The 24,941-nt window shown below is 42.3% G+C and overlaps 1 protein-coding gene across 2 annotated transcripts in view; it reads right to left on the reverse strand.

Moving 5' to 3' along the window:
* The window catches only part of sick (sickie), a 934,611-nt gene that overhangs the window by 470,955 nt on the left and 438,715 nt on the right, over positions 1 to 24,941 (reverse strand). The gene's annotated exons all lie outside the window — the stretch shown is intronic.

The raw sequence follows: 24,941 nt of genomic DNA on the forward strand, positions 1-24,941 counted from the left end.
GGTTTTCTTTTAACTTATCATAGTATGTTTTACACCTTGTTAGTAGGAGATCTGAGAGTTTTTCTATGCCTGTTTTTTGGTATACATTCTCATTTTCTTCCCAGGGGGGGAGCCCAAAAGCCAGCCTCAGGGTCTTCCTTTCTGTGCTATTTAATTTGTCCATTAGGGATCTACTGAGTAGTCCCATCCCCGCAGGGGCTGCGTAGGTCAATGTTGGTCTTATTATTGCCGAGTATATTAGAATTTTTATTTCCTTAGGGGTGGCGTTTTGTCGGATAATCGGTGCCAATTGCGACCTTATTGCGACCGCTTTATCTCGTATCTGTTTGATATGTATTTTAAAGGTCAGTCTGTCATCTAAGTCCACTCCTAAATATTTGATGCTTTGACTCCATTCAATCGGTTGTTGTCCAATCCTGATACATCCACAAGATGATTTACGTGATCCTGGGTGGACGAAAAGTATTGCTATGGTTTTTTGGGTATTTATCTGCAATTTCCATTTTTTATACCACGATATTATCTCGTCCAATGCATCTTGTGCTCTTTCTTTTACTGAGGTCATGTTTTTCCCATTTACCAGGATTGCGGCATCGTCAGCGTAGAGGGCAGTTATACTTCGCCAGTCATTTCTGTGCTTTGGAAAGTCGGCTGTATAAATGTTGAATAGCAGAGGGCCTAGTATGGATCCTTGTGGGACACCAGCTTTGGCAGTTTTATTGTCGCTTTTTTCTTCGCCCCATTTGACTTTAACAGTTCTTCCGTCTAGGTAAGACTTTGTCCAATTTATCATCCACTTTGTCCAATAATGATCGCAACCCGCAATATCATTAAAAATGATGAAAGAGAAGCTTCGATGCTGAAAGTTGAGTGGGTGAAGAGTCCCGGGAATACCGTTTGTGAAAAAAATAATAAAAGTAAGACGAGAAAAAGTAAAGAGAAAAAAAAGGGACTAAAATATTTTGGTCCTAAAATTCATTGGATCTTGGGAAGTGGGATCCACGAAGAAGAGAGTAAGAATATTTTAAAGGGCAGAAGTGGCGCTCCCTAAACGGTCATAAGTGGAAGCACTGCAATGAGGGAACAATGCACGGAGGATTTGCGAAGCTTCAAGGGTACTTCACCTTCCCCTCCGAACCCCTTGGACCGGCGGAGAAAGTTGCGAAAGGAATGAAGAAGAAAGCGGATTGAGGCCGCTCCAAGATCTAATGTCGTCCCTTAAAATCCATCAAGGGGGAACAAATGAAGGGGAAGATTAATAACTGTTCGCAGACCTACGCGATTTTGAAAGGAAATCGCCTCCATAAAGATCGGAATTGAAAGAAGCTCATGCCAAAATCCATGAGAATGTGATTTAAGGATTTAATTATCAAGAGTGAGAACAAACAATCCCTCCGAGGTTTCTTCTGAGGAGAAGCTGTCACTGAAATTCATCGGAAAAGACAAACGTAGAAAAGTATACTGAGAAACGGATTAAATAATTAAGATGGAGTGACATATAACAATTATTTTGCTTGGATCAGGATTTCGATCAACGCAAACCGGGTTAGTCATAAACTGTAGGTGGATACGTCGAGTAGCAACAACGCACAATATTTATTAGCGACACCATTTAAGTATGCACACAAAAAAGAACAAACAGAGATATTTCACCTTCCGGCGTCATGTCACCATCATCAGACGTAGAATGGCAAGAGTGGGCACGAGCGTATGGAAAATGTGAGAATACATTTCATGATATCACTGAATCAATCACAGACTACTAATTATTGTTTAGTTGGTCGATAAGGTAAAATCGCGTAAGATTTTTCCATCGCCAATGCAAAGAATCGCAATGAGATTCGGTACCATTCCATCACGTCAAATTCCATGCACCAAAGACACATTTCACAATTTAGATTTCGCGACCTATGCCACTAGCTATCCAAATATTTTTTAAAAGAGAAAAACGTCATTTTTAACAATTCTTAAACATAAGGAAATCGTAATAATTTAAAGAAACTTAACAGGGGTGGATTGCCTAAACTTTCTTGAATTATTACTAGGCAGTTTCATGGCACAGAAATGATTTACGCCCATGACCGCAATTATGATCAAACTAGACCAATTCAAGCCTTACAAGTGCTTCACATCGGATAGATTACATCTCGTTCGCCTCACACTCCTTCCTCCCAACTCCCAAAATGGATCCGTTTGTTTCATGTGAGACAGAGGGGTAGAAATAATACTGAGGCCTCTTGAAACTTCACTTCATCTTTGGATACCCACCTTGTAGCATTGCTCCCTCCCCTCTCCACCACTCAAAAGTCTCCGAAATTCGGATCTCATGACGAAATGTTTCGGGTCAACTTTCCAAACGAGGAAGGGAAGTCACCAGAAAGTTCCCCAACGAGGGCCACCAGCATCAACTCCCCGGTTCTCTTTCGAAATTCGTTATTGAGAGGACAAGAGGACACTTGTGTCTACAGAGCAACTTCCCTAAGGCCCACCAAGACCACTTGTGAAGCACCGGCAAGAAGTTAAGCCCCCACGGCAGATTAAAACGAAATAATTGAGAGGGTGGCATAAAGTAGCAGAGGACCCAAGGTAGAAGTATCTCGTCGTTTCGGAAAAGACCAACCCCCTGACTAAAGAGAGAGGAACACAAGCATTACGAACTGAAAGTGCGTTTCCAAACGCAAAATGTTATACAAAATAAAGTCTACAAGAAATTCGCCCATCTGTCTCTTTCCTTTCCCAAAGTTCATGCAGATTTAATGTCAAACATTTAATTCGTGACCTCTTCCCGATTATTAACAACACTCAGTCCACATCACTTTTATGCCCGCATTGTCCCTCTGTTTCGTTTAAACGCCCGTCGAACTTGCGAGACATCTTCAAGTCCACAAAACCAACTGCGAGCACCCCCGTCTCTCCCCCACCCCTATCTGCACCATGCAACCGCCCACGCTGCAAATGCTGTCACCTTCTAAGACCCTCCCCCTCCCTCAGTACCAACTCCCAACCGCTCGCCACCTGTACCTCAAAAAATATTATACATCGCCTCTCCTGTAACTTCTGCCCTGCCTTCTACGTGGGCGAATGCACGACCGCACTCTCCCTCCGCATGAATAACCACCGATATTCCACCAAATCTCCCACATTTCTTAATTATCCCATTCCTACTCACACTTCTTCCCACAATAAATCTTTTGCCTACTGCTTCTCCGTTTCGATGATTGAAATCCTTCCGAAATCTGCTAATATAATAGAGGTGAGAACCCGTGAGATGGTGCATATCTGGGTGGCCCAATCATTTAAACCCCCCGGGCTGAACCAAGCCCACTGAATGCATCATATGGCTGCCTACATATCCCCCCCACCCCCTTGTTCATTTCCTATTGGTCCCTTACCTATCCTTCCCCCACCTCTCCCCCGCACACGTCCTCTCCGCTCTTCCCCGAGAACGCCATTCTGAAGACGACAGCCGAGCTGTCGAAACGTCAAATAACATTGTGAGTGTCCTTTCTTTGTGTCTCTATATTCTACAAATCTACATCCGTGTTTTTATATATTTATACATACATATATATATATATATATATATATATATATATATATATATATATATATATATATATATATATATATATATATATATATATTCTTACGTAATATAACCACTAGGCAAGGAGATGGTGTTTGCTCACAGAAATTAAACTTCTATCAGAGAAGAGAAAATAGTTCATCGTTCCAAGATTTTACCTAGTATCGAAATAAAAGGATTTTCCAGATGAAAAAACTGATTCCATCTCGTCAAATCCCGCCACCAACCCAAATCCAAGCAGATACGAGAGCAAACAGCAGTCGCTGAACCCCTTCGCTGAATCAACAGATACTACCTCATACGGATCGAACCCGAGGGAAAAAAGAAGACTATCGTATTTCGTGCCACTTGCCCATACACTCGCCCCCGCCTCGCCCTTTCGCCCACCTCCCTCACCTCCGCGCTCCTCCGCCGCCCCGACGGAAAACTCCGGAGTTTCGGCCGTTTAACATCGCGGGGCGGTGCCGGGGGAGAGAGGGAGTGGGAGGGTAGAGGGGCGGGAGGATAAGGGAGGATGGGGAGGAAGGGAGACGGGAGTTGGGACGGCGAACGGGTGCGTCGCGTTTACTGCCGGGGAGAGGAGAGGTGAGGTGAGGCGGGAGGGAGAGGGAGGGCGAAGAGAAAGAAATTTGGAGTGAGGAGGGGTGTGTCGTGGGGAGGGAAATGGGGAGGAGGCTTCATTCGATAACGCAGGCAGGCCATCACCCCGGAGAGAGAACCCGGGGAAGACAGAAATCGATGTAAGAGTGGGAGCGGGTGTGGGGACAAGGGGGGGCTTGGGAGTCGGGGGGGGGATCACCTTGGGTGAAGAGGGGAATGGTGGTGGTGTGGGGGGCGGGGGGAGGGGGTTGGTTCCAAAAAGAAGGCGGGCCTGTGCGCGTACGTGCGCGAAGGAGACGAAAGGGTTGAGAGAGATGCCAGGCAGGCGGGTGAGCAAATTTTAAATGAAAGCAAAAGTATGGAACCTCACTGAAAGGTGCACGAGATGAGCACGGAATTCAATCGTTATCCCGTCCTCATTCAAGTGTTTTAACTAGGTAGGGTGAGACTTATGCCGGTAAACACGGACGAAAGCAAAAAAGGGGGAAAGCAAGAGTGGTGTCAATCCAAATCGGCGAACGAAAGGCAAGAGCTGAGAGAAAGATATTCTCACTCATAACGAAGCTGACCGAAAAATTGGAAAATCAATAGAAGTAAGGTGAAAGAGAAGGCTCGAATGATATCATGTTTTATTGGAAAATTCGTTATAAAGAGGTGAAATAAATATGGGTAATGTAATGCTTGTTCCACGACGCTAATCGCAAATTGACATTAATATAACAACTCAAAGAGTGGAGGGGACATAAAACCTGCGATTCATTACGCAATTATATTGCTTCAATTGGTGACCTTAATTTGATGAAAGACATGATTAATAATCATAAATCGAAGTAAGGCCAAGTTGTACAATACATTTACAAATAGTAAATAATAACACAAAACTAACTCTAGCAGAGTAAGAGAATAATGAAATCTTAGGAATGAAAATAAAAAACTGGTCAACTGGGAAATGAGTCCAGACTGAATGAATGGTGAATTCATTTGAAAAGATGAGGTCATCGATATGAGAGAAGCGTAGATTGGAGACTTGAAATTTGAGTGGGGAGAAGGATGGAAAAGGTGAAGTGGACAAAAAGGAAAATAAACGAGGAAGTGGCGGGGGAGGAGAGGGGATATTTGAGAGAAACAAAAAGGGCCCAGGAAAGATGGATGCAGTGTTTTTTGGCATTGGGATGTTGAAGACTACGATAGAGAGGAGAATGCTAGGCAAACGAGGAAGGGTTAGGAGTAGGATAGGAATGTTGGATGGAATGAAGATAGGAAGGAAGTATACGGTATTGGAAAGGGGCTTATTGTAATGTTGAATGTCAGGTTGTATTTTGTAAGGAGAGGAAAAAAATGTATCGTTATTCCGTTTAATAGTCCATCAAAAACTAACCTAAAACGGTAGTTTACCAATGAAAATACCGTTAGGAGATGCCTGCAAAAAAAAACAGACTCACTTCTGAGGAACTCAACACAATTGCGGACTGGAAACTCCAAGATATATTCACCGGAAATATTCTTAGGTCATTAAAATGAATAGATATGCACCATTAACGCCCGGTGAAACCGTAAAATATTAAATTTTTATGCAAGCATGGGAAAGAATAACTCTGGGTTGTGGTAGAAACTCATGAAATACCGCTATTATTTTGATATACGATATTTTGTTAGCAGGATAATATTCCTGACGCTCAATTTTTCTCTTTTTGACGCACACGAATTTCGTGAATTTTCAACAGAGTCTTCGATCCAGCAATGAAAAGGAGCCGTGGGAATTGGAGGTCGGGAAAGGGTAAAAAGGTGAAAGAACGTGGTTAAGGTTGGATAAGAGGATTAAGTGGGGAATGAAGGAATGGAAGCGGGTGAGATGGCGGAGAAGAGGAACGCGAAAAGGAGAGGAAGGGATGAAAAGGATTAAACAGGAGGGTGGCTTAAAAATGTGAGCATAAAAATACGCCACGAGGAGAGCGAGAATTTGGGACGAACGAGCGTACGGAGATTATAGCGAAGAAAGGAGAGGAGGGAGGATTAGCGAAGGGTGTGGCAAAGACAGCGGGTAAGGAACGGGGGAAAAGAGAGCAGGAGGGTTAAATTTCAGGAAGGGAGGAGGTTAGGAAGGATGAAACATTTGCCAAAAGGTAACAGAAATGCGGTTACCGCAACCATATCAAAGAGAACGGGAGTCCAAACCCTTAGAGAATATGGGAAGACCCCACAAGGGACTCGAGAGTGCGTTAATTTAGGTCAAAATGGTGAGTTTTCCCCAAAAATCTCATTCCTCAAGTGGTTGGTTCATTATTTCCCCACATTTTAATCCAGTCAGTCGCACACTTCACCACTCTAAACATCAAAATAAATTTTTTTAGTCTCAAATTTAACGAGAGTTGTGTAGAATTATTTTTACGAAACTAGATCAGATCGATTAAATGTCTGAGATGAAGTCAACGATAGTAAAATACTATCTCAGCGCTCAAGTGCAAAGAAGTAGCATCGCTTTCAATAAACACTTTAATAGCAAAAAAATAAATGGAAGTCCTTAACCAGTTTAAACTAACACAACAGCTAATTTAATTAAAAGCCGGATTTATCTTCATGTGGAGCATATTCTAAGACAGCGATGAAAGTAATATGAGGATTACCAGAATGCAGAAGAAGAAAAGTGCATTCGAATTCCTTTCTAAATCTTGGAATCGGGAAAAAGAGAAAAATTAAAAAGCGGTGGACATTTTATGATTTGAGATGAGAAGTAGACTTACCATCTCATGGACTCAATGGAAGTTTTGACCCACAATCGAGAGATGGATACTGCGAATTACTTCCTCATTCCTTCTTTAATTAGGAAAATGAGAAGAGTAAAAAAGAAGGAACCTCTTTGTAAATGTTTCGTGCACCTGGGGCGCGAGCTCCTGTCATCAAGACGAAAAAAAAAAACATTTTCAAATCGGAAACCCTTCCGTTTTTTTCCTTTATACGAAGCCATAAAATTCTTACCACTTTGCCTTTTCCAGTTTGCATAGTTAATGTCTCCATAAAAGACGAAATCCATTCATGTGTCCTCAAGTAAACCCAAAGAAAAGGAAGACATAATTACTGGAGACAAACATCCGTCTTCATAATGAAGTCCCCAAACCTACCCAAGCTATTTTGCTAATTCATTTCTTACAGGTAAAATGCATCGTAATTAATGCACAGGTAAGTACGAGGGTCATCCGGAAAGTAGTACCCGTTCGTGCCGCATGAAGGGCTGACGACGCGAGTAGCCGCTGGACGAGGTCAGATAGCTTCAGTGGCTTGTCTGCCTTCTCTGAGCCAAGTTGCGTGACGCTAGCATTGCCTGTGTTGTTTCTGTGATTGTTTACAATGTTTAAAAAAATTGAGAACGCCGCCAGTTGTGAAGTGAGGGCAGTGATTAAATTCCTCAATGCAAGAAACGTTCGCCCATGTGATATTCATCGCCAATTAAAGGAGGTGTATGGAGACAATGTAATGGACGAGTCGTCTGTTCGGCGGTGGTGTCGCAACTTCAACATGGGGAGGGGGAACACACACGACGATGAGCGTTCGGAGAGACCGTCTGTCATTACAGACCAACTGGTGAGCTCAGTTGACGAATTCGTGAGGAACGATCGGCGCGTCACAATTGATGACATCTGTGAGCATTTTCCCAATGTTTCTCGAACAATTGTTCATGAAATTGTTAAACACCATCTGCATTATGCAAAAATTTGTGCAAGATGGGTCCCTCGCGTATCTCAATGAGCTGGCGGCGAAGGACTATGCAGCAGGAATACAGAAACTTGTCACACGTTATGACAAATGCCTTAATTTGCTTGGAGATTATGTTGAGAAGTAGTTTAAAGTATCCTCTTTCAAATAAAATTTTTTATGTTTGTTAATATTTACTTTTGTGTCTTTATTTCACGAACGGGTACTACTTTCCGGATGACCCTCGTAATTAGGGTAATGCCTGAGCTTTTCAATCCCGCAAAATATGTCACTGTTTAGAGAAAAAACGTGACTTCGGTGTACGAAAGACAATGGATAATGTATAATGAAAACGAAGAAGGAAAATTTACGTCCAGAAAAAGTATTTCTTATATTAAAATAACTTAGATAGAAGGCATGGTAATTTAATCTGATTTTTTTTCGAAGGTTTCTTCTGACTTCGACTCAAGTCTGAAGCTCTAACCAAGACGTTGAATATTAATTAAGCTACTAAAATATGATAGATGAGACTATGGAGTACGAAAAATGTTTAAAATGGCTGTTTAACTTCGAAAATAAGAACTAAAAAAAAACTATAAAATGTTCAAAACATGTGCTGAAAATTGATTTTGATGCAGTCTATAAACAATTTAAATATGTTAAAAATTAATGCAGGAGATATTTTAACTTAGATTTGAAAAAGAAATTAAATCCCTAATTACAATAAAATTTTGACGGATAGTTTTTATTAGATAGGTGCGCACTTCGTCAAAAATCAATGTATTTATTTTGAAATCTGTGCCACGGGATGACAAAAAATAGTGAAATAAGAATGTAACAGAAATGTTATCATTGATTGTCTATATTTTTATAGGTTTTGGTTGAGCACACAGACTAACCTCTCTTCGTGTATTTCTAAGCCTCTTCTAACACGACACAACCAGGCACACTTCAATACAGTAAATCTTTTTTCAAATCCTTACATAATTTCTCCCTCCCTCCATTCTGTCCGATATTCTCATCCTTTTCCTCCCCTTGCATTGCCTAACATTATCCCCAACAGTTGATCAAGAATAGAAATACGGAAGAGAAGAGAGGGGGAAGGGGAGAGAGTTTGGAGTAAAGACGACGATGAAAAGGTTCGGGCGAGCAAAAAAAAAGTACGAGAAGGACGAAGGATAAGAGCGGGGGAAAAAATGAGAAAGACAAAATGAGTGAGGGGAGCCTTCTCCTCTTCTCTCTCTTCCCGGAGGCATCACTCCCACCCCTCTTTCCGCACGAATTTCTCCTTCGGGGTCGACGGAGGGCTTAAAAAAAAGGAAGAGTTTTGAGTCCCTCATCTTCCTTTGAACGGGTCACTTGGCAAAGTGGAGGGAGGAGAATTGGGAAGCAGTGGCCGAAGGACTGTGAGGACACGGTTTAAGGAGTGGATGCCGGAAAGGGGAGCTCCAGATCCCGGGAGGGGATCGGTGTCTGATGGAGAGATGTAAGGAAGGATTCGACCTCTTATGGGAACCCGTTCCCTTCTGCCCCCGACTTATGCTCTGCTCTAAAAAGGGATACGCTGTGGTCGGTATAGATGAAAGGGCACCGGGAGGGAAAGGGGGAAAGGGTTGGAGGATTTCGAAGGCTGCCACGCGAGGTTCTCAATTGGTGGGGCTTAAAAAGGGATCGTTGAAGGTCTTGGGACAAGGGGTTAGGAAGACAGGGAGAGAGAGATGGGGATGGGTAAGAGAGAGAGAGAGAGAGAGATGGGTGAGCGGGCCCGAAGGCGACCTATTCTAGTTATTATTTTCCCAGGATATATCGAGTCTCACGGGCAAAGCTTAGAGGCGGCGGTGGAGCGAGGGTTTGGGGTGTTTAAGTAGCTTATCGCAGGTCACAAGCCAGAGCACACCTCACGGTTTTCATCGGGACAATTGTGGTCCGATACCAACATTCCCATAGTATGTTATCTTAGAAAGCTGCAACTCCAGAATATATTTAGGATGCGCAAAAAATTAACTTGCATAAGAAAGAAATGATCTTTGGAATGCGCAAAAAAATCAACTTGTATAATCAGAGAACTTGATTTTTTCCATTAAGTTCACGAATTCAAAATTTGTGAGACAAACTATTCCAGTTGAAACCACTTAATAAAATTTAAACCAATCATTGGTCTTAACCTATTGCAACCATTTTATCACGAACTTGGTCACTTAAGCTTGGGGACCTTTTTTTAAAAAAAGTTTATTTCCCTTGAAATTCTCCTTGAAATCACAAATTACAAGTTTCACGTTGAAAGGACACCCTGCACATTCGATGGTATCTAAGATATAGGGTAAAAAATCAAATCAACCTTTCAGCAATTCGTTCACAACTTTTGTAAATCATCCGCATTACGTAGACCGAAAATCTTGAAATATCTGCACAGGGTCGAGGTTACAAAGTAACTACAAAATGGATGTGGGAGTGGTGGGTAGTCGCAAGGACAAGAAACACGATAATGGAAATTTCTTCAGGGCATGGGTTTCGTCGGCGGCGGGGGCGATAGAGGGCATAGGATTGCACAGGGGCTGGAAAGTTCCGTCGGCGAATCCGCACCGTTGCTGCTTTCCGATTCCGCCGAGTGGGGAGAGGGGTGGAGAAAGATCTGCAGGAGGGAGGGATGAATTAAAGGGATGGCGGGAGGGGGGAGATTTGGGAAGCTGGGATGGGATTCTGGGGCCGATTTCGGGGGACGAGAGCAAGTGGATCTGGGTTCAGGGGAAGGGGTCAGGGAGTGGAAGGAAGGAGGGGATGATGAGTCGAGGAGCGTAGCATTGGGTCCTTGGGTCGGAAGGAGAAGGACGTGGGTGCGTGAAGAAAGAGAAAGGGAATATATTGGAACAGAGGGTTTGCAAAGGTCTCATCCGGGAGGTCTTTGAGTTAGAAACAAACGGAATATTTCTCTAAAAGTAAACTGACAAAGAGTCGCATACAGCAGAGTGGTCGGGCCAAGTTCGTTATTTATAACCGCAGAATAATTTATGAACCATTCCAGTAAGAGATTCTATGACGAGGAGGACAATGCTATTGCGCTTTATACTGAATCGACATGAAAGAGATAATGTAATAAAAGGCATGGTTTGCGCTTCCATGATCACCAATCGCTAGCATTACTCCATGGATCCCCTTCCCTACGATTAAGTGTTACAATCTTGTTCAAAGTGTTTTAATTGCTTCGTTTATTTAACGCCAAAAATATTTATTCGATATATTGTTGTATTAGACGCGTATTAGTTGACGCACAACTTAACGTCCATTACTGCTAAATGATTAGCTTGAAATTCCTCTCAGCCATCTTCAACATTGAATTACACAAAAAACTCAATCCCATCTAATATCATTGATATAACGAAAATATAACACTCGAATGATCGCGATTTTTCTTTTAGAGCACTGAAAATGAACAAGATACAAGTCTTGTACATACGAATCGTACCTTGGTCTGTGTTATTGAAACTTTCCGGGATAATAATTGAGTGAAAGTTGAGAGAATCACAGAAATCGAATGATGAGGAAGAAATCCCTTCTGTAGTGGGTGAACATTTTTCCCCAAATGCATGACTCATAATATTTCACTGATGAAATTTTAGCTAAGTGCTATTCTCAGAATTCTTCGCTAGGACTAGGGCTAGGATTCTAGGAATTCTTCGCAAACAGTTTGGACGCTATCGGGGAATAGGGACGACGCGAATGCCCTGCTGGGGAAATTTTTATTTCGAATTCTGGATAGCTTCGATTTGAAGCAAGACGAACCGAGTGCCTTTCTCGGGAAATCCGGCATCTAATCACACTCTTTCTATTTTCCAAACCATAAATCCGAAAGGCATTCCGCCACGCTAGGAAAATTGCGTTAAAAGAGGAGAGCCAAACTAGATTTTCGTAGAAGAATAGTTTGCAACATGATCGGAGTTCTAGATTCAAGGGCCATGTCATAATATGATTAAATAGCGTTTTTTAAAACATTTTTCAAACTTCATCCTGATATTACTGAAGTGAATTGGGATTACACGCGATTAACCAAAGGAAAATAAATTTTTTAAATGACGCTACCCTACAGATTTGTGAGAAGAGCAATTCAAGTTACGCTTGTAAGGATTTTGCATTTACGATATCTAAATTGGTATAAATTTGGGCATATAATAAATTAACTTTTTTATTCTAATTCTAAAACCCATAGACACGAAACACATACGCTAATATCCTGTGTTATTCCATTCAGCTGCGCAACTACTAGCACCCATATCACATTTTTTGCATACGCGATCATAACGCGCTGACTCTCATTCATAAAAATGAAAGGAAATATTGGTACGAGAAATGAATGACTATTCCACTGGGTATCAGTCAATTTTCGTCTGAACCTTACCATGTAGATGATGGCTACGAATGTCAACCAGTGTCAAGATGTATTCCACACCGAACTTCAGTAACGCGACCTATGCCATGGTATTCTAATGTAAACATTCATAATTTTATCCCAGACGAAAATGCTTTAACTGCTTGATATTTCTCCCTGAGTCGCCTGAAACGTCTCCAAAATTTGGGATAACCCTTATTTCGCCTTCATATAATTTTTAATTTTAACACTAATCATAACTAATGAATTCATTTAAATATAGGTAATAACGCAGGGAAAATAAGACAAAGTGGACATTCAACTCGGTAAAACATAACCTTCCGTAATAACTTCGTCCTTTCTCAAAATCACATGAGGAGACTCACATTCCCTCCGATTTCCAATGAGGATCTTCCGCTTGCACACGCCGTCTTCCACTCAGCTAACCCGTGTGATGTTGCACGGCGCGAGAAATCTAGGGTGCCAGAGCGAGAATTCGATAAAAAAGAAAGCCATTCGCGCCGATCTGAGGTCGCATTTCGCTCGCCGGAAAGCTGATAGCCCTCCCCGGGCAGAGGAAGAAACTTCAAATGCGGCATCACCCTGCGACGCCAAGCACGGGTGCCGCCGCGGTCGGGCGGCCCCTGAAGGGTGGGTGGAGGAGATCTCACGGATGACTGGGAGAGGGGGTGCATGAGAAATGGGGTGGCACCAAGAGAGAGGAGGGGGGTAACAAAAATAAAAGGACACAAGACCAATGGGGAGAATGGGAGGAGAAGGAGGGGGTGAGAGGGTGGATTGCGGAGGGGTGGGGTGGGAAAGAGTTCAGGAGAGAGCACGGGGGGTGGGTGGGAGGGGACTTTGCCAAATAACTGTTTCCTTTGTCGGGGAGAGGGAGAGATATACGATGGTAAGGGATTCGGTGAAAGGCACCGGGAGTTGCAGCAAAAGTCATAAGGTTAGGTCTTTATATGCGGGGCGTGCGTGCTCTTCCGTGCGTGCAGGCGACGGGGAAAACCTCTGGAATGCGTCGCGGGGCGAGGGGAGGGGATGCGGGAGGGAGGAAAGGGGGAGCCGGGAGGGAGAGAGGTCGGGGAAGACTTGTGAGGTCGGTCGGTTGGTTAATCATTGCTGATTCAGCCTCGGGATATAACGCTGAAGTGAGGGAGAGATAGTGGAGGAATCGTTTTGGCATCTCTTTGAGATCTGGAGGGAACGGAAAACTGCCGAGGTTCTGACTATCAGCGAGGGACTTACTCCATTACTTTCACAAATAATTTCGACTCTCAAGCGTGATAAAAAAAAGTTTAAAAAAAAACGGTCGCCGAAAGAGGGGCGACAAAAGAGTCGCGCACTCCTTCCATATCCCACACGATCCAGCGAAGTGAATAATGGGAAGGGATCCGATCATTGAAAAATTATGGGAACCCAATTGAAAAGGGGGAATTAGGGAAAGGATTGGGAAACTTGATTATGTTGGTGTGCCTGATTATAAATCTATCTTAATCACGCGATTCCATATACGAACCGAATTCGTCAGCATTTTTGTCCACTAATAAGTATATTTTTCCATACTAAATCCAACGTTTCAGGAGCCTTATTTCAAGAAAGGAAGTCTATGTCAACTTCGACATTACGTCAGCTAAGTTATAATAAAAAATAAACATCTATTTTAAACCGCATAAGCATTAAACATTTTTAGCATTTGTAGAAGCCTAAAGACATTCTTGTAGAATGCGGAAACATGCAAACGATAAATCCGTCTACAAGAAACTCGGAAATAAATTGAAAAAAAAGGTTGATCCTCATTTTATGATATTGGCAAATCAGTAGTCCTGTAATCCTGTAAACTTCATGTAATTACAAATTTCAACCCTCATTTTAACTTGATTTTTAACACAGGCTTATTTTACAATATCATCATGAAATTACACCTAAACTGCCGAGATTACCAATATCGAACATATTCCGACAAATTTATTAGATGTACGAATCGGTTGCCTGGTGTATCCCGAGTCTCACGACGAAATTTATAGTTTACTCAAACTATTGATGAAATTTAGAGAACGGACCCAAGGAACATCATCCTTAAGCGAAGCAATTATCATAATTTGAGCATTCGAGGTTCATGTTTCCCAAGGATTCAAATCGCCCGAGAACAGATATTGCAACAAGATGGAGTACAAACGAGGAGGAGTGCAATTTGGAATTAATCCAAGCGACGGGCACGGTGCCACGCCATCCATCACCCGAACGCCTGTGCTGTACAAATCGCTCGTCACAACAGAAACCCCGCTGCCTTGAATGGAGGCACCGAGATGATCCATCGCATTCGAGAAGATCCCTCTGCCCCGAGCCCAAGGCGTTGTTCTTCTGCCACCGAATCCTCCGAGCAGGTGCAAAAAAATACCGATCTTCGGTCGGTCTGCCAAGATAGGAGAACAAGTGCTCAGCCGGCAACGCTCCGCTTCATCATCTATCGTTTTTGGAGAGAAAGAACTCGCCAGCATTGCCTGGCGCTAGCGGAGGAGTAACATTAATCTACGGCAGGAAGTCAAGGATTTACGAAGCATTCCTTAAAAGCTATCTTATCTCCAGCAGTTTTTTCTTGAGAAGAATCAAACGGAGCATATTCAAGAAGCTCTCATATGTAATGTCGTTTTTTTTTTGTCCGCAAGAGGGATCTGTATTTTCGATGTGATACCATTGAATAAATTAAAGTCTGTAAGATGAAATTGAATCATAATAAAATGAACGGTATCTACTCAATATCCTGAGAAAATCGGAGTTATTTATTTATCATAAAGAAATACTTAGTTTGACGATGAAGCCTCGACAGAATATACTTACTAATATGTGCAATTCAAAAAGGTCTAACGGTTTTGATGGCTATTAGGTTAAACCCAGTATTGGAACTAATGAATATTATGAAATTTTTTCAAGCAGTCGTACGTAAACGGTCTATATGGGTTAAGTACTCTCATACATATAAATCCTTTCATTTTACTATTGCTGACCAGTTGAATTTAGGAAACCAGAATTTTCCACCCACACTCACTTCACTTTTAAGAAAACAAGAAACCTTAACAATGGAAATGTAATACCGAAAACAAAATGCCAACGAAACTATTACTTTTTCTCTTTTGAGTTTCAGAGCTTGAACACAAGAATAAAGGATCTATCGCCTTCGCGTAAATTTTCTCCTTCCGAATTATGATAAGAAAAGAATTTTAATCTACTCGTGAAATGCCAAATCGATAAATACTAAGGGCGGTAAAGGAAAGAAATTGCGAAAAAGCGTAAATGTATGTATCAGAATAAGAAGTAAAGAGAGAGCAACAAATTAAAGAGAAAGTCAAAGGCGCGCCGTAGTTTGCGTTACAGGAGCGTGTGACACACGTACGTGTCCATTCCTCCATTATTCACGCGCCATTCCTTCAAACCCCCCCACCCCACACCTACCCTTTCCCTCGCGCGACCTCGACGGCATTCGGCTCGGCGAGGAATTGCTCGATTAAGGTAGGAGTCGTTAAAATTTAACGAGGTGGTTTATTGGGAACCGATTGTTGACAGTTTCCATGACGTCACCCGCGCAAGGGGAAACTACAATGCGCGGAGCGTGGAGGGCCTCTCATTCCCTTGCGAGGGAAAATATTAAGCATTCAAATAAATACAAAAATTTGAGAACGCCGCCCCTCCCAACGGAATTCCCATATCAGCACCGGGGCACAACAAATGATTACGGGAACCAGAAAAAAAGTAGATTAGGTCCGTAGAAAATATTCTGTGCGTAAAATACGCGGTGGACTTATTTTTTGGCACTCCATATAACAAGTAACTTATTTCCTTCGAGAGAATAAAATGAGCTAGTTTAAATTTTATTGTCGCACGTGCGGTAAACTTTTAACGATAAAAAAGAAAAGACCACCACAGCCATGATACATTTCAATGATCTGGATGCCAACTCTATGATCCGAGTTTACATTTTTGAGAACCACGGGATTTTATGCACTTGGGTGCATGAGTAGTCACACATCAAAGGCTGCGCATCAAACCTGGAAGACTTGAAAATGAAGTAAACTAAAGAGTCCTGAGTACATTTTTCATTTTACGATAATTTCAAAACTTGATCTCTTGGTGTGTGTGACCCTCATGGAAAATTTTAACTAGTATATCACAGCATCCCTTCCCGTCGAACACAGCTGGTGATACCACATCCCTACCATTCAAGGAATACATAGCCGATGTCGCTATACATTATTCTGACAGTGTAAAGACCCGTTTAGGTTATTGGGACTTGAGGCAAGTGAATTTACAGAGAGGATGAATTTTGTCTAAATTAGTATCTTAGAGGCTAAACAGTATTGCGTAAGTGATTGGCAACATTAATCATCCGAATATAAATTTAAAAATTCCAAAGTTAAAAAATAACAATTATACAAACACCTACTGCAAGAAGAATTCCATGTCCTTATCCAATTAATATCATCGCTCTTGGATTAAGACTTAAGACTCACAACTGCAGGCATTCTCTTTAAATAATTCTTGGAAGAGATTCGTAGAAATCGGAAATCCTGAATTATTACGGTCCTGTGACAGCTATTCCAATTCATTCCAAGTATGTTAAACCTCTCAAAAACTCGAACTACACAATGCCAAAACACTTCAAGATGACTTTCACGTAATAACGGATATTTTACGGTATTATTCATGCCTTCCAAGTTCCGTTAGTTCGTCATAAACAGTGGAAATTTGACATGAAACAACAAAGTCAATACACGTTACCCAAAAAAAATTGCTTAAAAAACAAAGCAAACTGCTATTTATACGCAAAGGAATGATATAGAAATCCCATGCCGTACTTAGGAGAAATATCTCGGCGATAAATACGAAAGGAACTCGAGCACATGCACATAAAACACCACCAAGGCACCAAATACTTGGAAAAATGTCAGCTTTTCCTGAAAAAACATCTAAGGGTCAAATTTAAATAGAAATCCACCTGACATTACCACGAGGCCACCTGGAAATAAGAAAATATCCCAAGCGACACCACCTCACATATGACCACCCATTTCAAAAGCACACGACCCCTATGTATGTGCACATTAGTCATGTCCCGTAAGTAGCTACATATATAGTTCCGTGGTTCTCCCTTTCATATTACGCAGCATGGTTTGCAGAGGAGTTGAAGGGGAGGGAAGGGATGGGAGAGAGGAGAGTAATGGAGAGGGAAGTCTGGGAATTGACAGGTTAGGAGGAGGGGGGTTGTGAATGTGGGCAGCAGGGAGATTGGAGGTGGAGAGCGCGTGTGTGCGTGTGTGTAGGGGTTGGGAAATGGAGCGGGGAGAAGGTTTGGGGCAGTGGTGGACAGTGGTCACTGGCGCGGACTCTTGTTGCTACGTTGAAAGCCTGGCGGGTTAGAGCGGGGGTGTGGCGGGTCGGAGAGGGTATAGGGTGACGGTTTGGAAAGCTTTGGGGGTGGGGGGACATTTTCGGGCGGGGGGTAGGTGAGGGGAGGCGAAGGGTGGGGAGAGCGGTGAGTCACCCTTTGACACACAATGGGAGCGGCCCTGCGGAATGAGGGAGGGCGGGTCGAAGAGGAGCCGTGAGGTGTGGCGAGGTTGAGAGGGATGGAGGGGGGTTTTGGTGGCAGAGCAGAGGGGTGGATCGGGAAAGTAAGTGGTATGGGAGAATTAAAGAGGGGTTGGATGATGGGACGAGGGGTGGGATAGGGTGGTGGGCGCTGTCGAAAGTGTTCTCCAGGAGGAAGAGGAGGAGCAGATGGCTCCGCGGGGGTGGAGGGGGTTCAATTAGAGGGCGTGCGGGGGATGAAGGGGAGTGGAATAGATAAAAGCCATTGGTGCCAAACGGGAACACCAGATTGAGATTGAAGAAGGCCATTCTTTTATCCTCAATTTCCATAAAATTGCAAATTAGACTATTAGAAAAACGAAAACACTTTCTCAGATAGAGGGCGACCTTTTCTTGTACACGAACGACAATCAAACAAATAAAGCGATAAGTGATCAACAATAAAAAAAAAATTAACTCCGACAGAAATAGTAAATATGAAGTGACTAAAGCTTCGTGGAGATAAAACTCATTGAAACCAATGGTCAGCTAATGCGTCTAATGAATGCTGTATACAGTAAAGGCGATCAAGTCATTTCTGAACATTTTCGAAATTACTTGTAGTGAAGAACAAAGCATCAGTCTATTACGGCAATATTGAACGTTTACTAATTTATAATTTAAACCGGCGAGCCGAATATACGAGCCTCGTACATATTTATTTGTTTAAACCAAGCCGTAAAGCTTTCATTTCAATTTATTTTCATAATTATTCCCAATTTTCTCTAGAATAAAATCTCGAAGGAAGCGAGGGAATGGAGAGTCATCGGTGATTCGTCAAAAAATAATTTCCCCAATATATGCAAAATAGACCCTTAAAACTACCACTCCAATGGCGCATAGCACGACGACGGGAGATGGATATCGGGGTTACGTTGAGAATAAAAAAGAGGAGAGGAATTAATTAAAGCTTGCGCGGCCTTAATGCCTCAATGATTAGTCCAGAGTTAATCCTGATCCGCCAAACCAATCCTTTGGACACAAAATCATTACCTGGGCGGAGATGTGACTCAACTTTGAGAAGCATACGAGAGAGGAGTTAGAAGAAACGCCAGTGAATCATGAGGGTCAGTAACATGTAAACATGGAAACAGAATGACGAAGTGAAAACTGCCAACGTGAACGAGCTTTCCGTACACGAAAGGAGGCAGGTAAGCAAGGGAGGATTGGGATGGCATGAAACACGTGAGAGGAGGAGGAAGGGAGAGGTGTGAAGGAAATGCTGTGTGGGAAAAGAGGAGGGAATGAGGCAGAGAAGGAAAGGTTGGGAGAAACTCGGAGAAAATGGAAAAGAGACAGCAACTACGAACACGTAACGTGAGAAAAGTAATGTACAATTTTCGTTAGAGAAAATTTTAATATTTAAATTGGATTTTTTTGGACAGGGCATTGTGAGATAAGAATATTTATTATCCCTTCGAGGGTCCTTTTCCGGAAGAACAAAGTCCATGAGGACCGTTGGGGACATAGCATAAATCAGTAGAACTCATTACGGTAATAAATCACTTGTTCGCTATCACAAATATCTACGATTCCGGCAGATAAACAGTAAACCACCTTCTTTTTAAGGAGGCGTGTACAATAAAATTTCATATCAACTTAAATTCTTGGTGATTCTCACAATTAACCTATTTAGGTTAAAAAATCTAATAAAGGGTTTAATTTAAATCCTCGTAATAACCTGCCTCAGGATTTTATGTTATTTATGGGCATATAATTATAATTTCCCTTTCTCCGATTCGAATTTAAATGGGAAATTCGCAGTTTTCTTTACAATGACGCAAATATATTCGCGGTCTTTCAGAATTTTCAAAATTAATTATTTGGACAAGTTGGAATGGAAATCCTTATCGGACTATTTTAAAAAGGAGTTTCACATATTTACACTTTAAACTAAAAAAATGACTCTAAATATCTTTCGGACCCATGGGTGAAACATTAATTTCATACATAAATACAATAGCAGTTTTGGTACAAAACGGTACAATGATTAGGCCGACTGATGAGCACTAAGTGAAGAGAGAGGGAGTCATGGGAAAGAGCAGGGAGACATCGAAACAAATACAGGAGTGCGGGAGTATTTTGAGAGGAAGGGATGAGGGGTGGAGGCACAAATATTGAGAGTTTGGAATGGGGAACACACGAAGTGCGGAAGGGAGGAGAGGGTGGTCGTGAGGAAAGAGGGGAGAGATGAGGACCAAAGGAAGGAGTGAGGGGAGCCAAGAGAGGGAAAGGTTATGGAAGGGCGGGAGAGGAAGGAAGGCTTTCGGTTTTACCCCGAGCGTGTTTGCGTGCTACTTTTCCTATGGTGGAAGGTCTTCTGGATATGTATAAGAAGAGGGATGGGGGGGTGGGAAGAGAAGTTAGGGGTATCGGCTAGGGGAGGGGAGAGGAAGAAGAGAGAGAGGGATAAGAGTGGAACGAGGTGGGGGATGGTAAAGATAGGGGAAGAATGATGGTTAGGGTATAGGAAGTGGGTACTGGGAGGGGTACTGCTGGCAGATTGAGTGACAGCCCTTCCAGAGGGGACGCCTCGCACTGTTGTGTTCGAGGTGCGGCAGGGAAAGAGGGGGGATACCGGGGTTGGGGAAAAACGAAAGGGGGTGGAAGGGGAGGGAGAATGGAGGGTTGGGGAAGACGACGCAGACGATATGAGTGGTGGGGTGAGAGGAACCCTGTAGGAGGAGGAGGGTGGGGAGACAAACCGAAGAGAGAGAGAGGGAGAGGGGGGATGAATGGATGGGGGAGAGGGTAGAGATGTGAAAGGGAACGGGAGGACGGGAAATTATTGCTCCCACTGGGGCAAGTCTCCGCCAAAAAGCAAAATCGTGTGAACGAATATCTGGGTTATACAACCGAGAATTCATATTTACAGCTCATGGGGATCCGAAAAAAAACACAACTGCGGAGGAATAGCATCGATGCGTGCTCTCCGCACCAACCGTGAAAGAATGCATTTCGGCAGCCACTCGAAACACGGCCAGAACGAAACTGAGCACAGAGAAACATCGCATGCAGACCGAGTTCTATCCTTTTTCGGTTTTTCGGATACAAATAGGAAAGGAAGAATTTACGCCAAGCTTTAATAACAGTTCTCTCAGATGAAAAAAATGAGCAGAACATTTTCAGGGCGCCAACATAATTGGAAATATCTTATTTCCTATCACGTAATGAATACTTAATGCATTATGTAACATAAAGAGAATCTAAAAGTCAGAAGTATGCCTTAGGAGAAACCGCTTCAAAATAACGATATACTGCTTTAATTCGTTCATCTCACAAGATGGATACATTCGAAGCAATATTTGGGCAGGATATATACGAGATTACTCGTAAGAGTAGGAAAAGAAAAATGGAAAAAATACAGGAGGAGCTTAGTGAGCTTCCGAGACCTATTATCCCAAAATGCCTTAACAGGTAATTAAGATGATAAGGCAAGCTAATGAAGTGAGAGAGAGCTACGGCAAAGAGAAACGACTTTTGAGATAAGCCTGCTACAAACGAAAGGAAGATTGGGACCACAACTTGATGTCCAGAGTGTGGCATATAGTGTAGCTTCCCAACAACAGCAATCTGACATGAATGAGGTGTTGTCCTTAATGAAACCTCTTGATAATTGAGGGTTTTCCTAAATAGTTTTGGAGATGAGCGTTAAGGAAATGAAGGATGCAATGAGGCATGATCACACTTGTATTCATTTTACGTTTTTCTTTGACTGGTGTTTTCGCCTCATAATTGTCATAGTTCACACGGAACTCATTTAACTAAAATAAAAACCTCCAGCGAAGAAGAGCACGTATGAGATACAAACGCCGCTCTAAAAAATAACCAAATCTTTAAAAATGAATAATTTTAAAACATAAAGATTAAGCATTGAATCACAACAAATTTCTCGTTCTGCCTAAAAATCAACAAGCTGAGATAAATTCAGTTCTCATTAAAAATCATGAAAGCTATTGTTTTGGAACATAAATGGAAAAATAAGACCCCCTTCTCGTAATGACCTGCTGTGACACATCATACACTTAAAAAATAGGTTGGGGACCAATAAAGTTTGGATGGCTCAACGTTTAAATGAAACTTTACAAACTTATCTATGCTCCGATTGTCACACGACAATTAATAATCAAAATGAAACACAGACCTGTCTGCATGTCAGAAAAAAAAGACAGGGATAGCCTTCCGAGCCAATTTATTCCCTCGCCCAATTTAGGGCCATAACATTAACTGAGAAGGAAAGCAATGAACTGATGCAGAACTTTATCATTCCATCTGCCATGGCTCTTGTACTAACACGCCCTTACATCGGTTTCCGCGGATCATTTTGCAGAGGTAGATGAAATGACAAATCCAAATCGATCTTAAGTCGATTTCACGTTTAATTCACACTAAACCTCAACCCAAGCTTATTAATTTGATAGACCAGTCGTAAGGCGTGAATAAAAATATTTTCAGTCTACAAACCGGATAACATCCAGTTAATTTACATCCATATACCTAGCAGGTTTAGGGAAAACAGAGGGAAACTATGCGTTGGAGGTAAAATAAAGAAGACAGTTAGCGCAGGAGGAGGCGTGCCACCAATGACCGGCTTTGCGGGTTTGGAGGGAGCAGCGTAGCGTGAAGAAATGGCGGATGATCGAAGAAGGGTGGAATGAGTGAAGTAGGTGGAACCAGGGGAGACAGTTGCGTGAGAGCTGAAAGTGGAGACGGAGGACGAGGATGGTGTCGGCTTAAGGATGCGGGGAGAATAAAGAGCACGTAGCCAGGATTAATCGAACAAGGGATGGCGACCGCAACGCAGTTAATATTGACGCCCAACATTTAAGGGTGACGGACTTCGAACGGACGGCCGTGTACGTGTATATATATATATATATATATATATATATATATATATATATATATATATATATATATATATATACACTCATATATAGAGAAATAGATATAAGGAAAAGGGATAGGAACACACATAAAGGACGAACAATATATATATATATATATATATATATATATATATATATATATATATATATATATATATATATATATTTCACCGCCCACCATTCAAGCATTGCATGCAAAAATGAAAAACTCTATCACTCTGGAAACCATCGGTTATTGTTCCTTGAATTTTACTGTAGGGCCCAGCGATCCCTAAGATCAGGCTTGATTTTTAACGAATATGAAAAAAACGGAAAAAAATTAAATAGTCAGAATCAAGCCAAAAACTGGAAAAAGCAGACGTAAATGGAGTGCGCGGATAACGTTCCATGTTTTTACCCAATGCTGACTCAGTGAGTCGAGTTTCGCATCACCGAAGGAAAATAGAGTTGAATCTCCCAAGGAAATTTACTGCTCTGTTGGTTGACTTGGTTTTTTTTGTCGGAACTCCGCCGAGTGTTCCCTCTTGGTGTTTGCCTTTTAAGTCTCCGTTGCATTTGCGAACTTCCTTATTCCTAGAATTGCTGTGGGATCACTTCTCAGCCACCCCCTTCTCGAGGCGCTTCTCAGAGCCCACACGAAGGGAATTAAGGGTGAGGGTTCCGGGCGAGGGCAGTCGTGTGAGTGCTCTGAGACGGGGGAGAAGAGACGAGGCGTGGACGGGAGATGGAAGGGGGGGAGAGATAAGAGGAGAGAACACCGCGGTCGGATGGGACGGGGAATCTGAGATGCGGACACCGAGGGGACGAAAGGGTCGAGAGGTGAGTTGAAAGGAACGGTGCGCTTCAGATAGGAAGACAAACGAAGGACGCACAATTGTACAGGATGACGACTTTTGCGGGAAGAGAAAAAAGAAGCCAAGTGAACGTTTGTCACAAGAAACGGATCTCAGAAAATTAAAGTACAGTAAGAGAGTATACTATTTTAAAAAATCATGTGGAAAGTAGATGAAATATAAATCAGGAGTAACCAACGCAACGAGAATATTGGCCATCGGATACAACATGAGGCCGATAGGAAATTACGTAAATTTTTATCAATGGTATTCCATCACCAAAGGTATTTTGGATGGACGTAGACTATGCAACGGTGAAACGAGACTTTTCTTCGCCTCTCTCAACGAAACACAACCTGAAACCCGTCCCTGCAATTCACCCTTCTTGTTTCTGCGCACTTCCTTCCCCCCGTTATTCCGTTCTACATGTCCACACTATTCCTACAACTTCCTCATTTGTCCAACGTTCTCCCCTCTATCACAGTCTTCAACATCCCATTTTCAATCAAAACGCACCGTATCCATCTTTACTGCCTCCTGATTTCTCCCAACAATCTTCTCACCTCCCCCACCATACCTAGCACTTCCTCGCTTGTTTTCCTTTCTATCCATTTCAACTTTCCCATCCTCCTTCTCACCCACATTTCAAAAGCCTTTAATCCACACTTCTCGTCTTCCTTCAACGACCATACTTCCACATCGTCAGACACCACGTTCGCACGAACGAGAAAGTAACAAATGGAATTACTGGGATTAGCGTCAGGGATTTTGTACTGACATCGCGGATAATGCAAACAAACGTAAATATCACTTGATTAAAGTCTGTTCTGAAACCAAGTAAGTTATTCCCGCTTCGCCACCACTTTATGAAGGCCATTGACTAAAGATACAACTGGACGGTTAAAACTGTACACGGAGACACATAATGTACTACTCATAGCAGGAGGAAGAAATAATGTCGCATGGCTGTAGTAACGCATAGTGGTCGGCAATCAAATTTTCACTTATATGGCCGAAAAAACACTGCGATTTGCCATCGATTCCACGAACTCTGTATAAAGCTCTTTCAAACAGCCAAATTGATATTGACATCCGATGCTCGATTTCAAAACTCATTAACAAATGCCCTTATAATTCGCGCATTTCCTGCCCAGCGTTGAATTGGATTCTGGTGTTGCAGCAAAACTGTTAACGTCAGTTATCACAATTAATAAAGATATCATAACCAGTTCGCATTGACGGGGAAAATTAAGTGATCCCCAGAAGTTATTTCAGCCTACAACCGAAATCACGTTTTCGCCATTTTGAAAGATCGCAAATTGAATAATATTTCTACGAGTGCTGCT

Source organism: Hetaerina americana, unplaced genomic scaffold (genome assembly GCF_022747635.1).
Source record: "Hetaerina americana unplaced genomic scaffold, ioHetAmer1.1.p SCAF_3, whole genome shotgun sequence".
NCBI classification, from domain to species: Eukaryota; Metazoa; Arthropoda; class Insecta; order Odonata; family Calopterygidae; genus Hetaerina; species Hetaerina americana.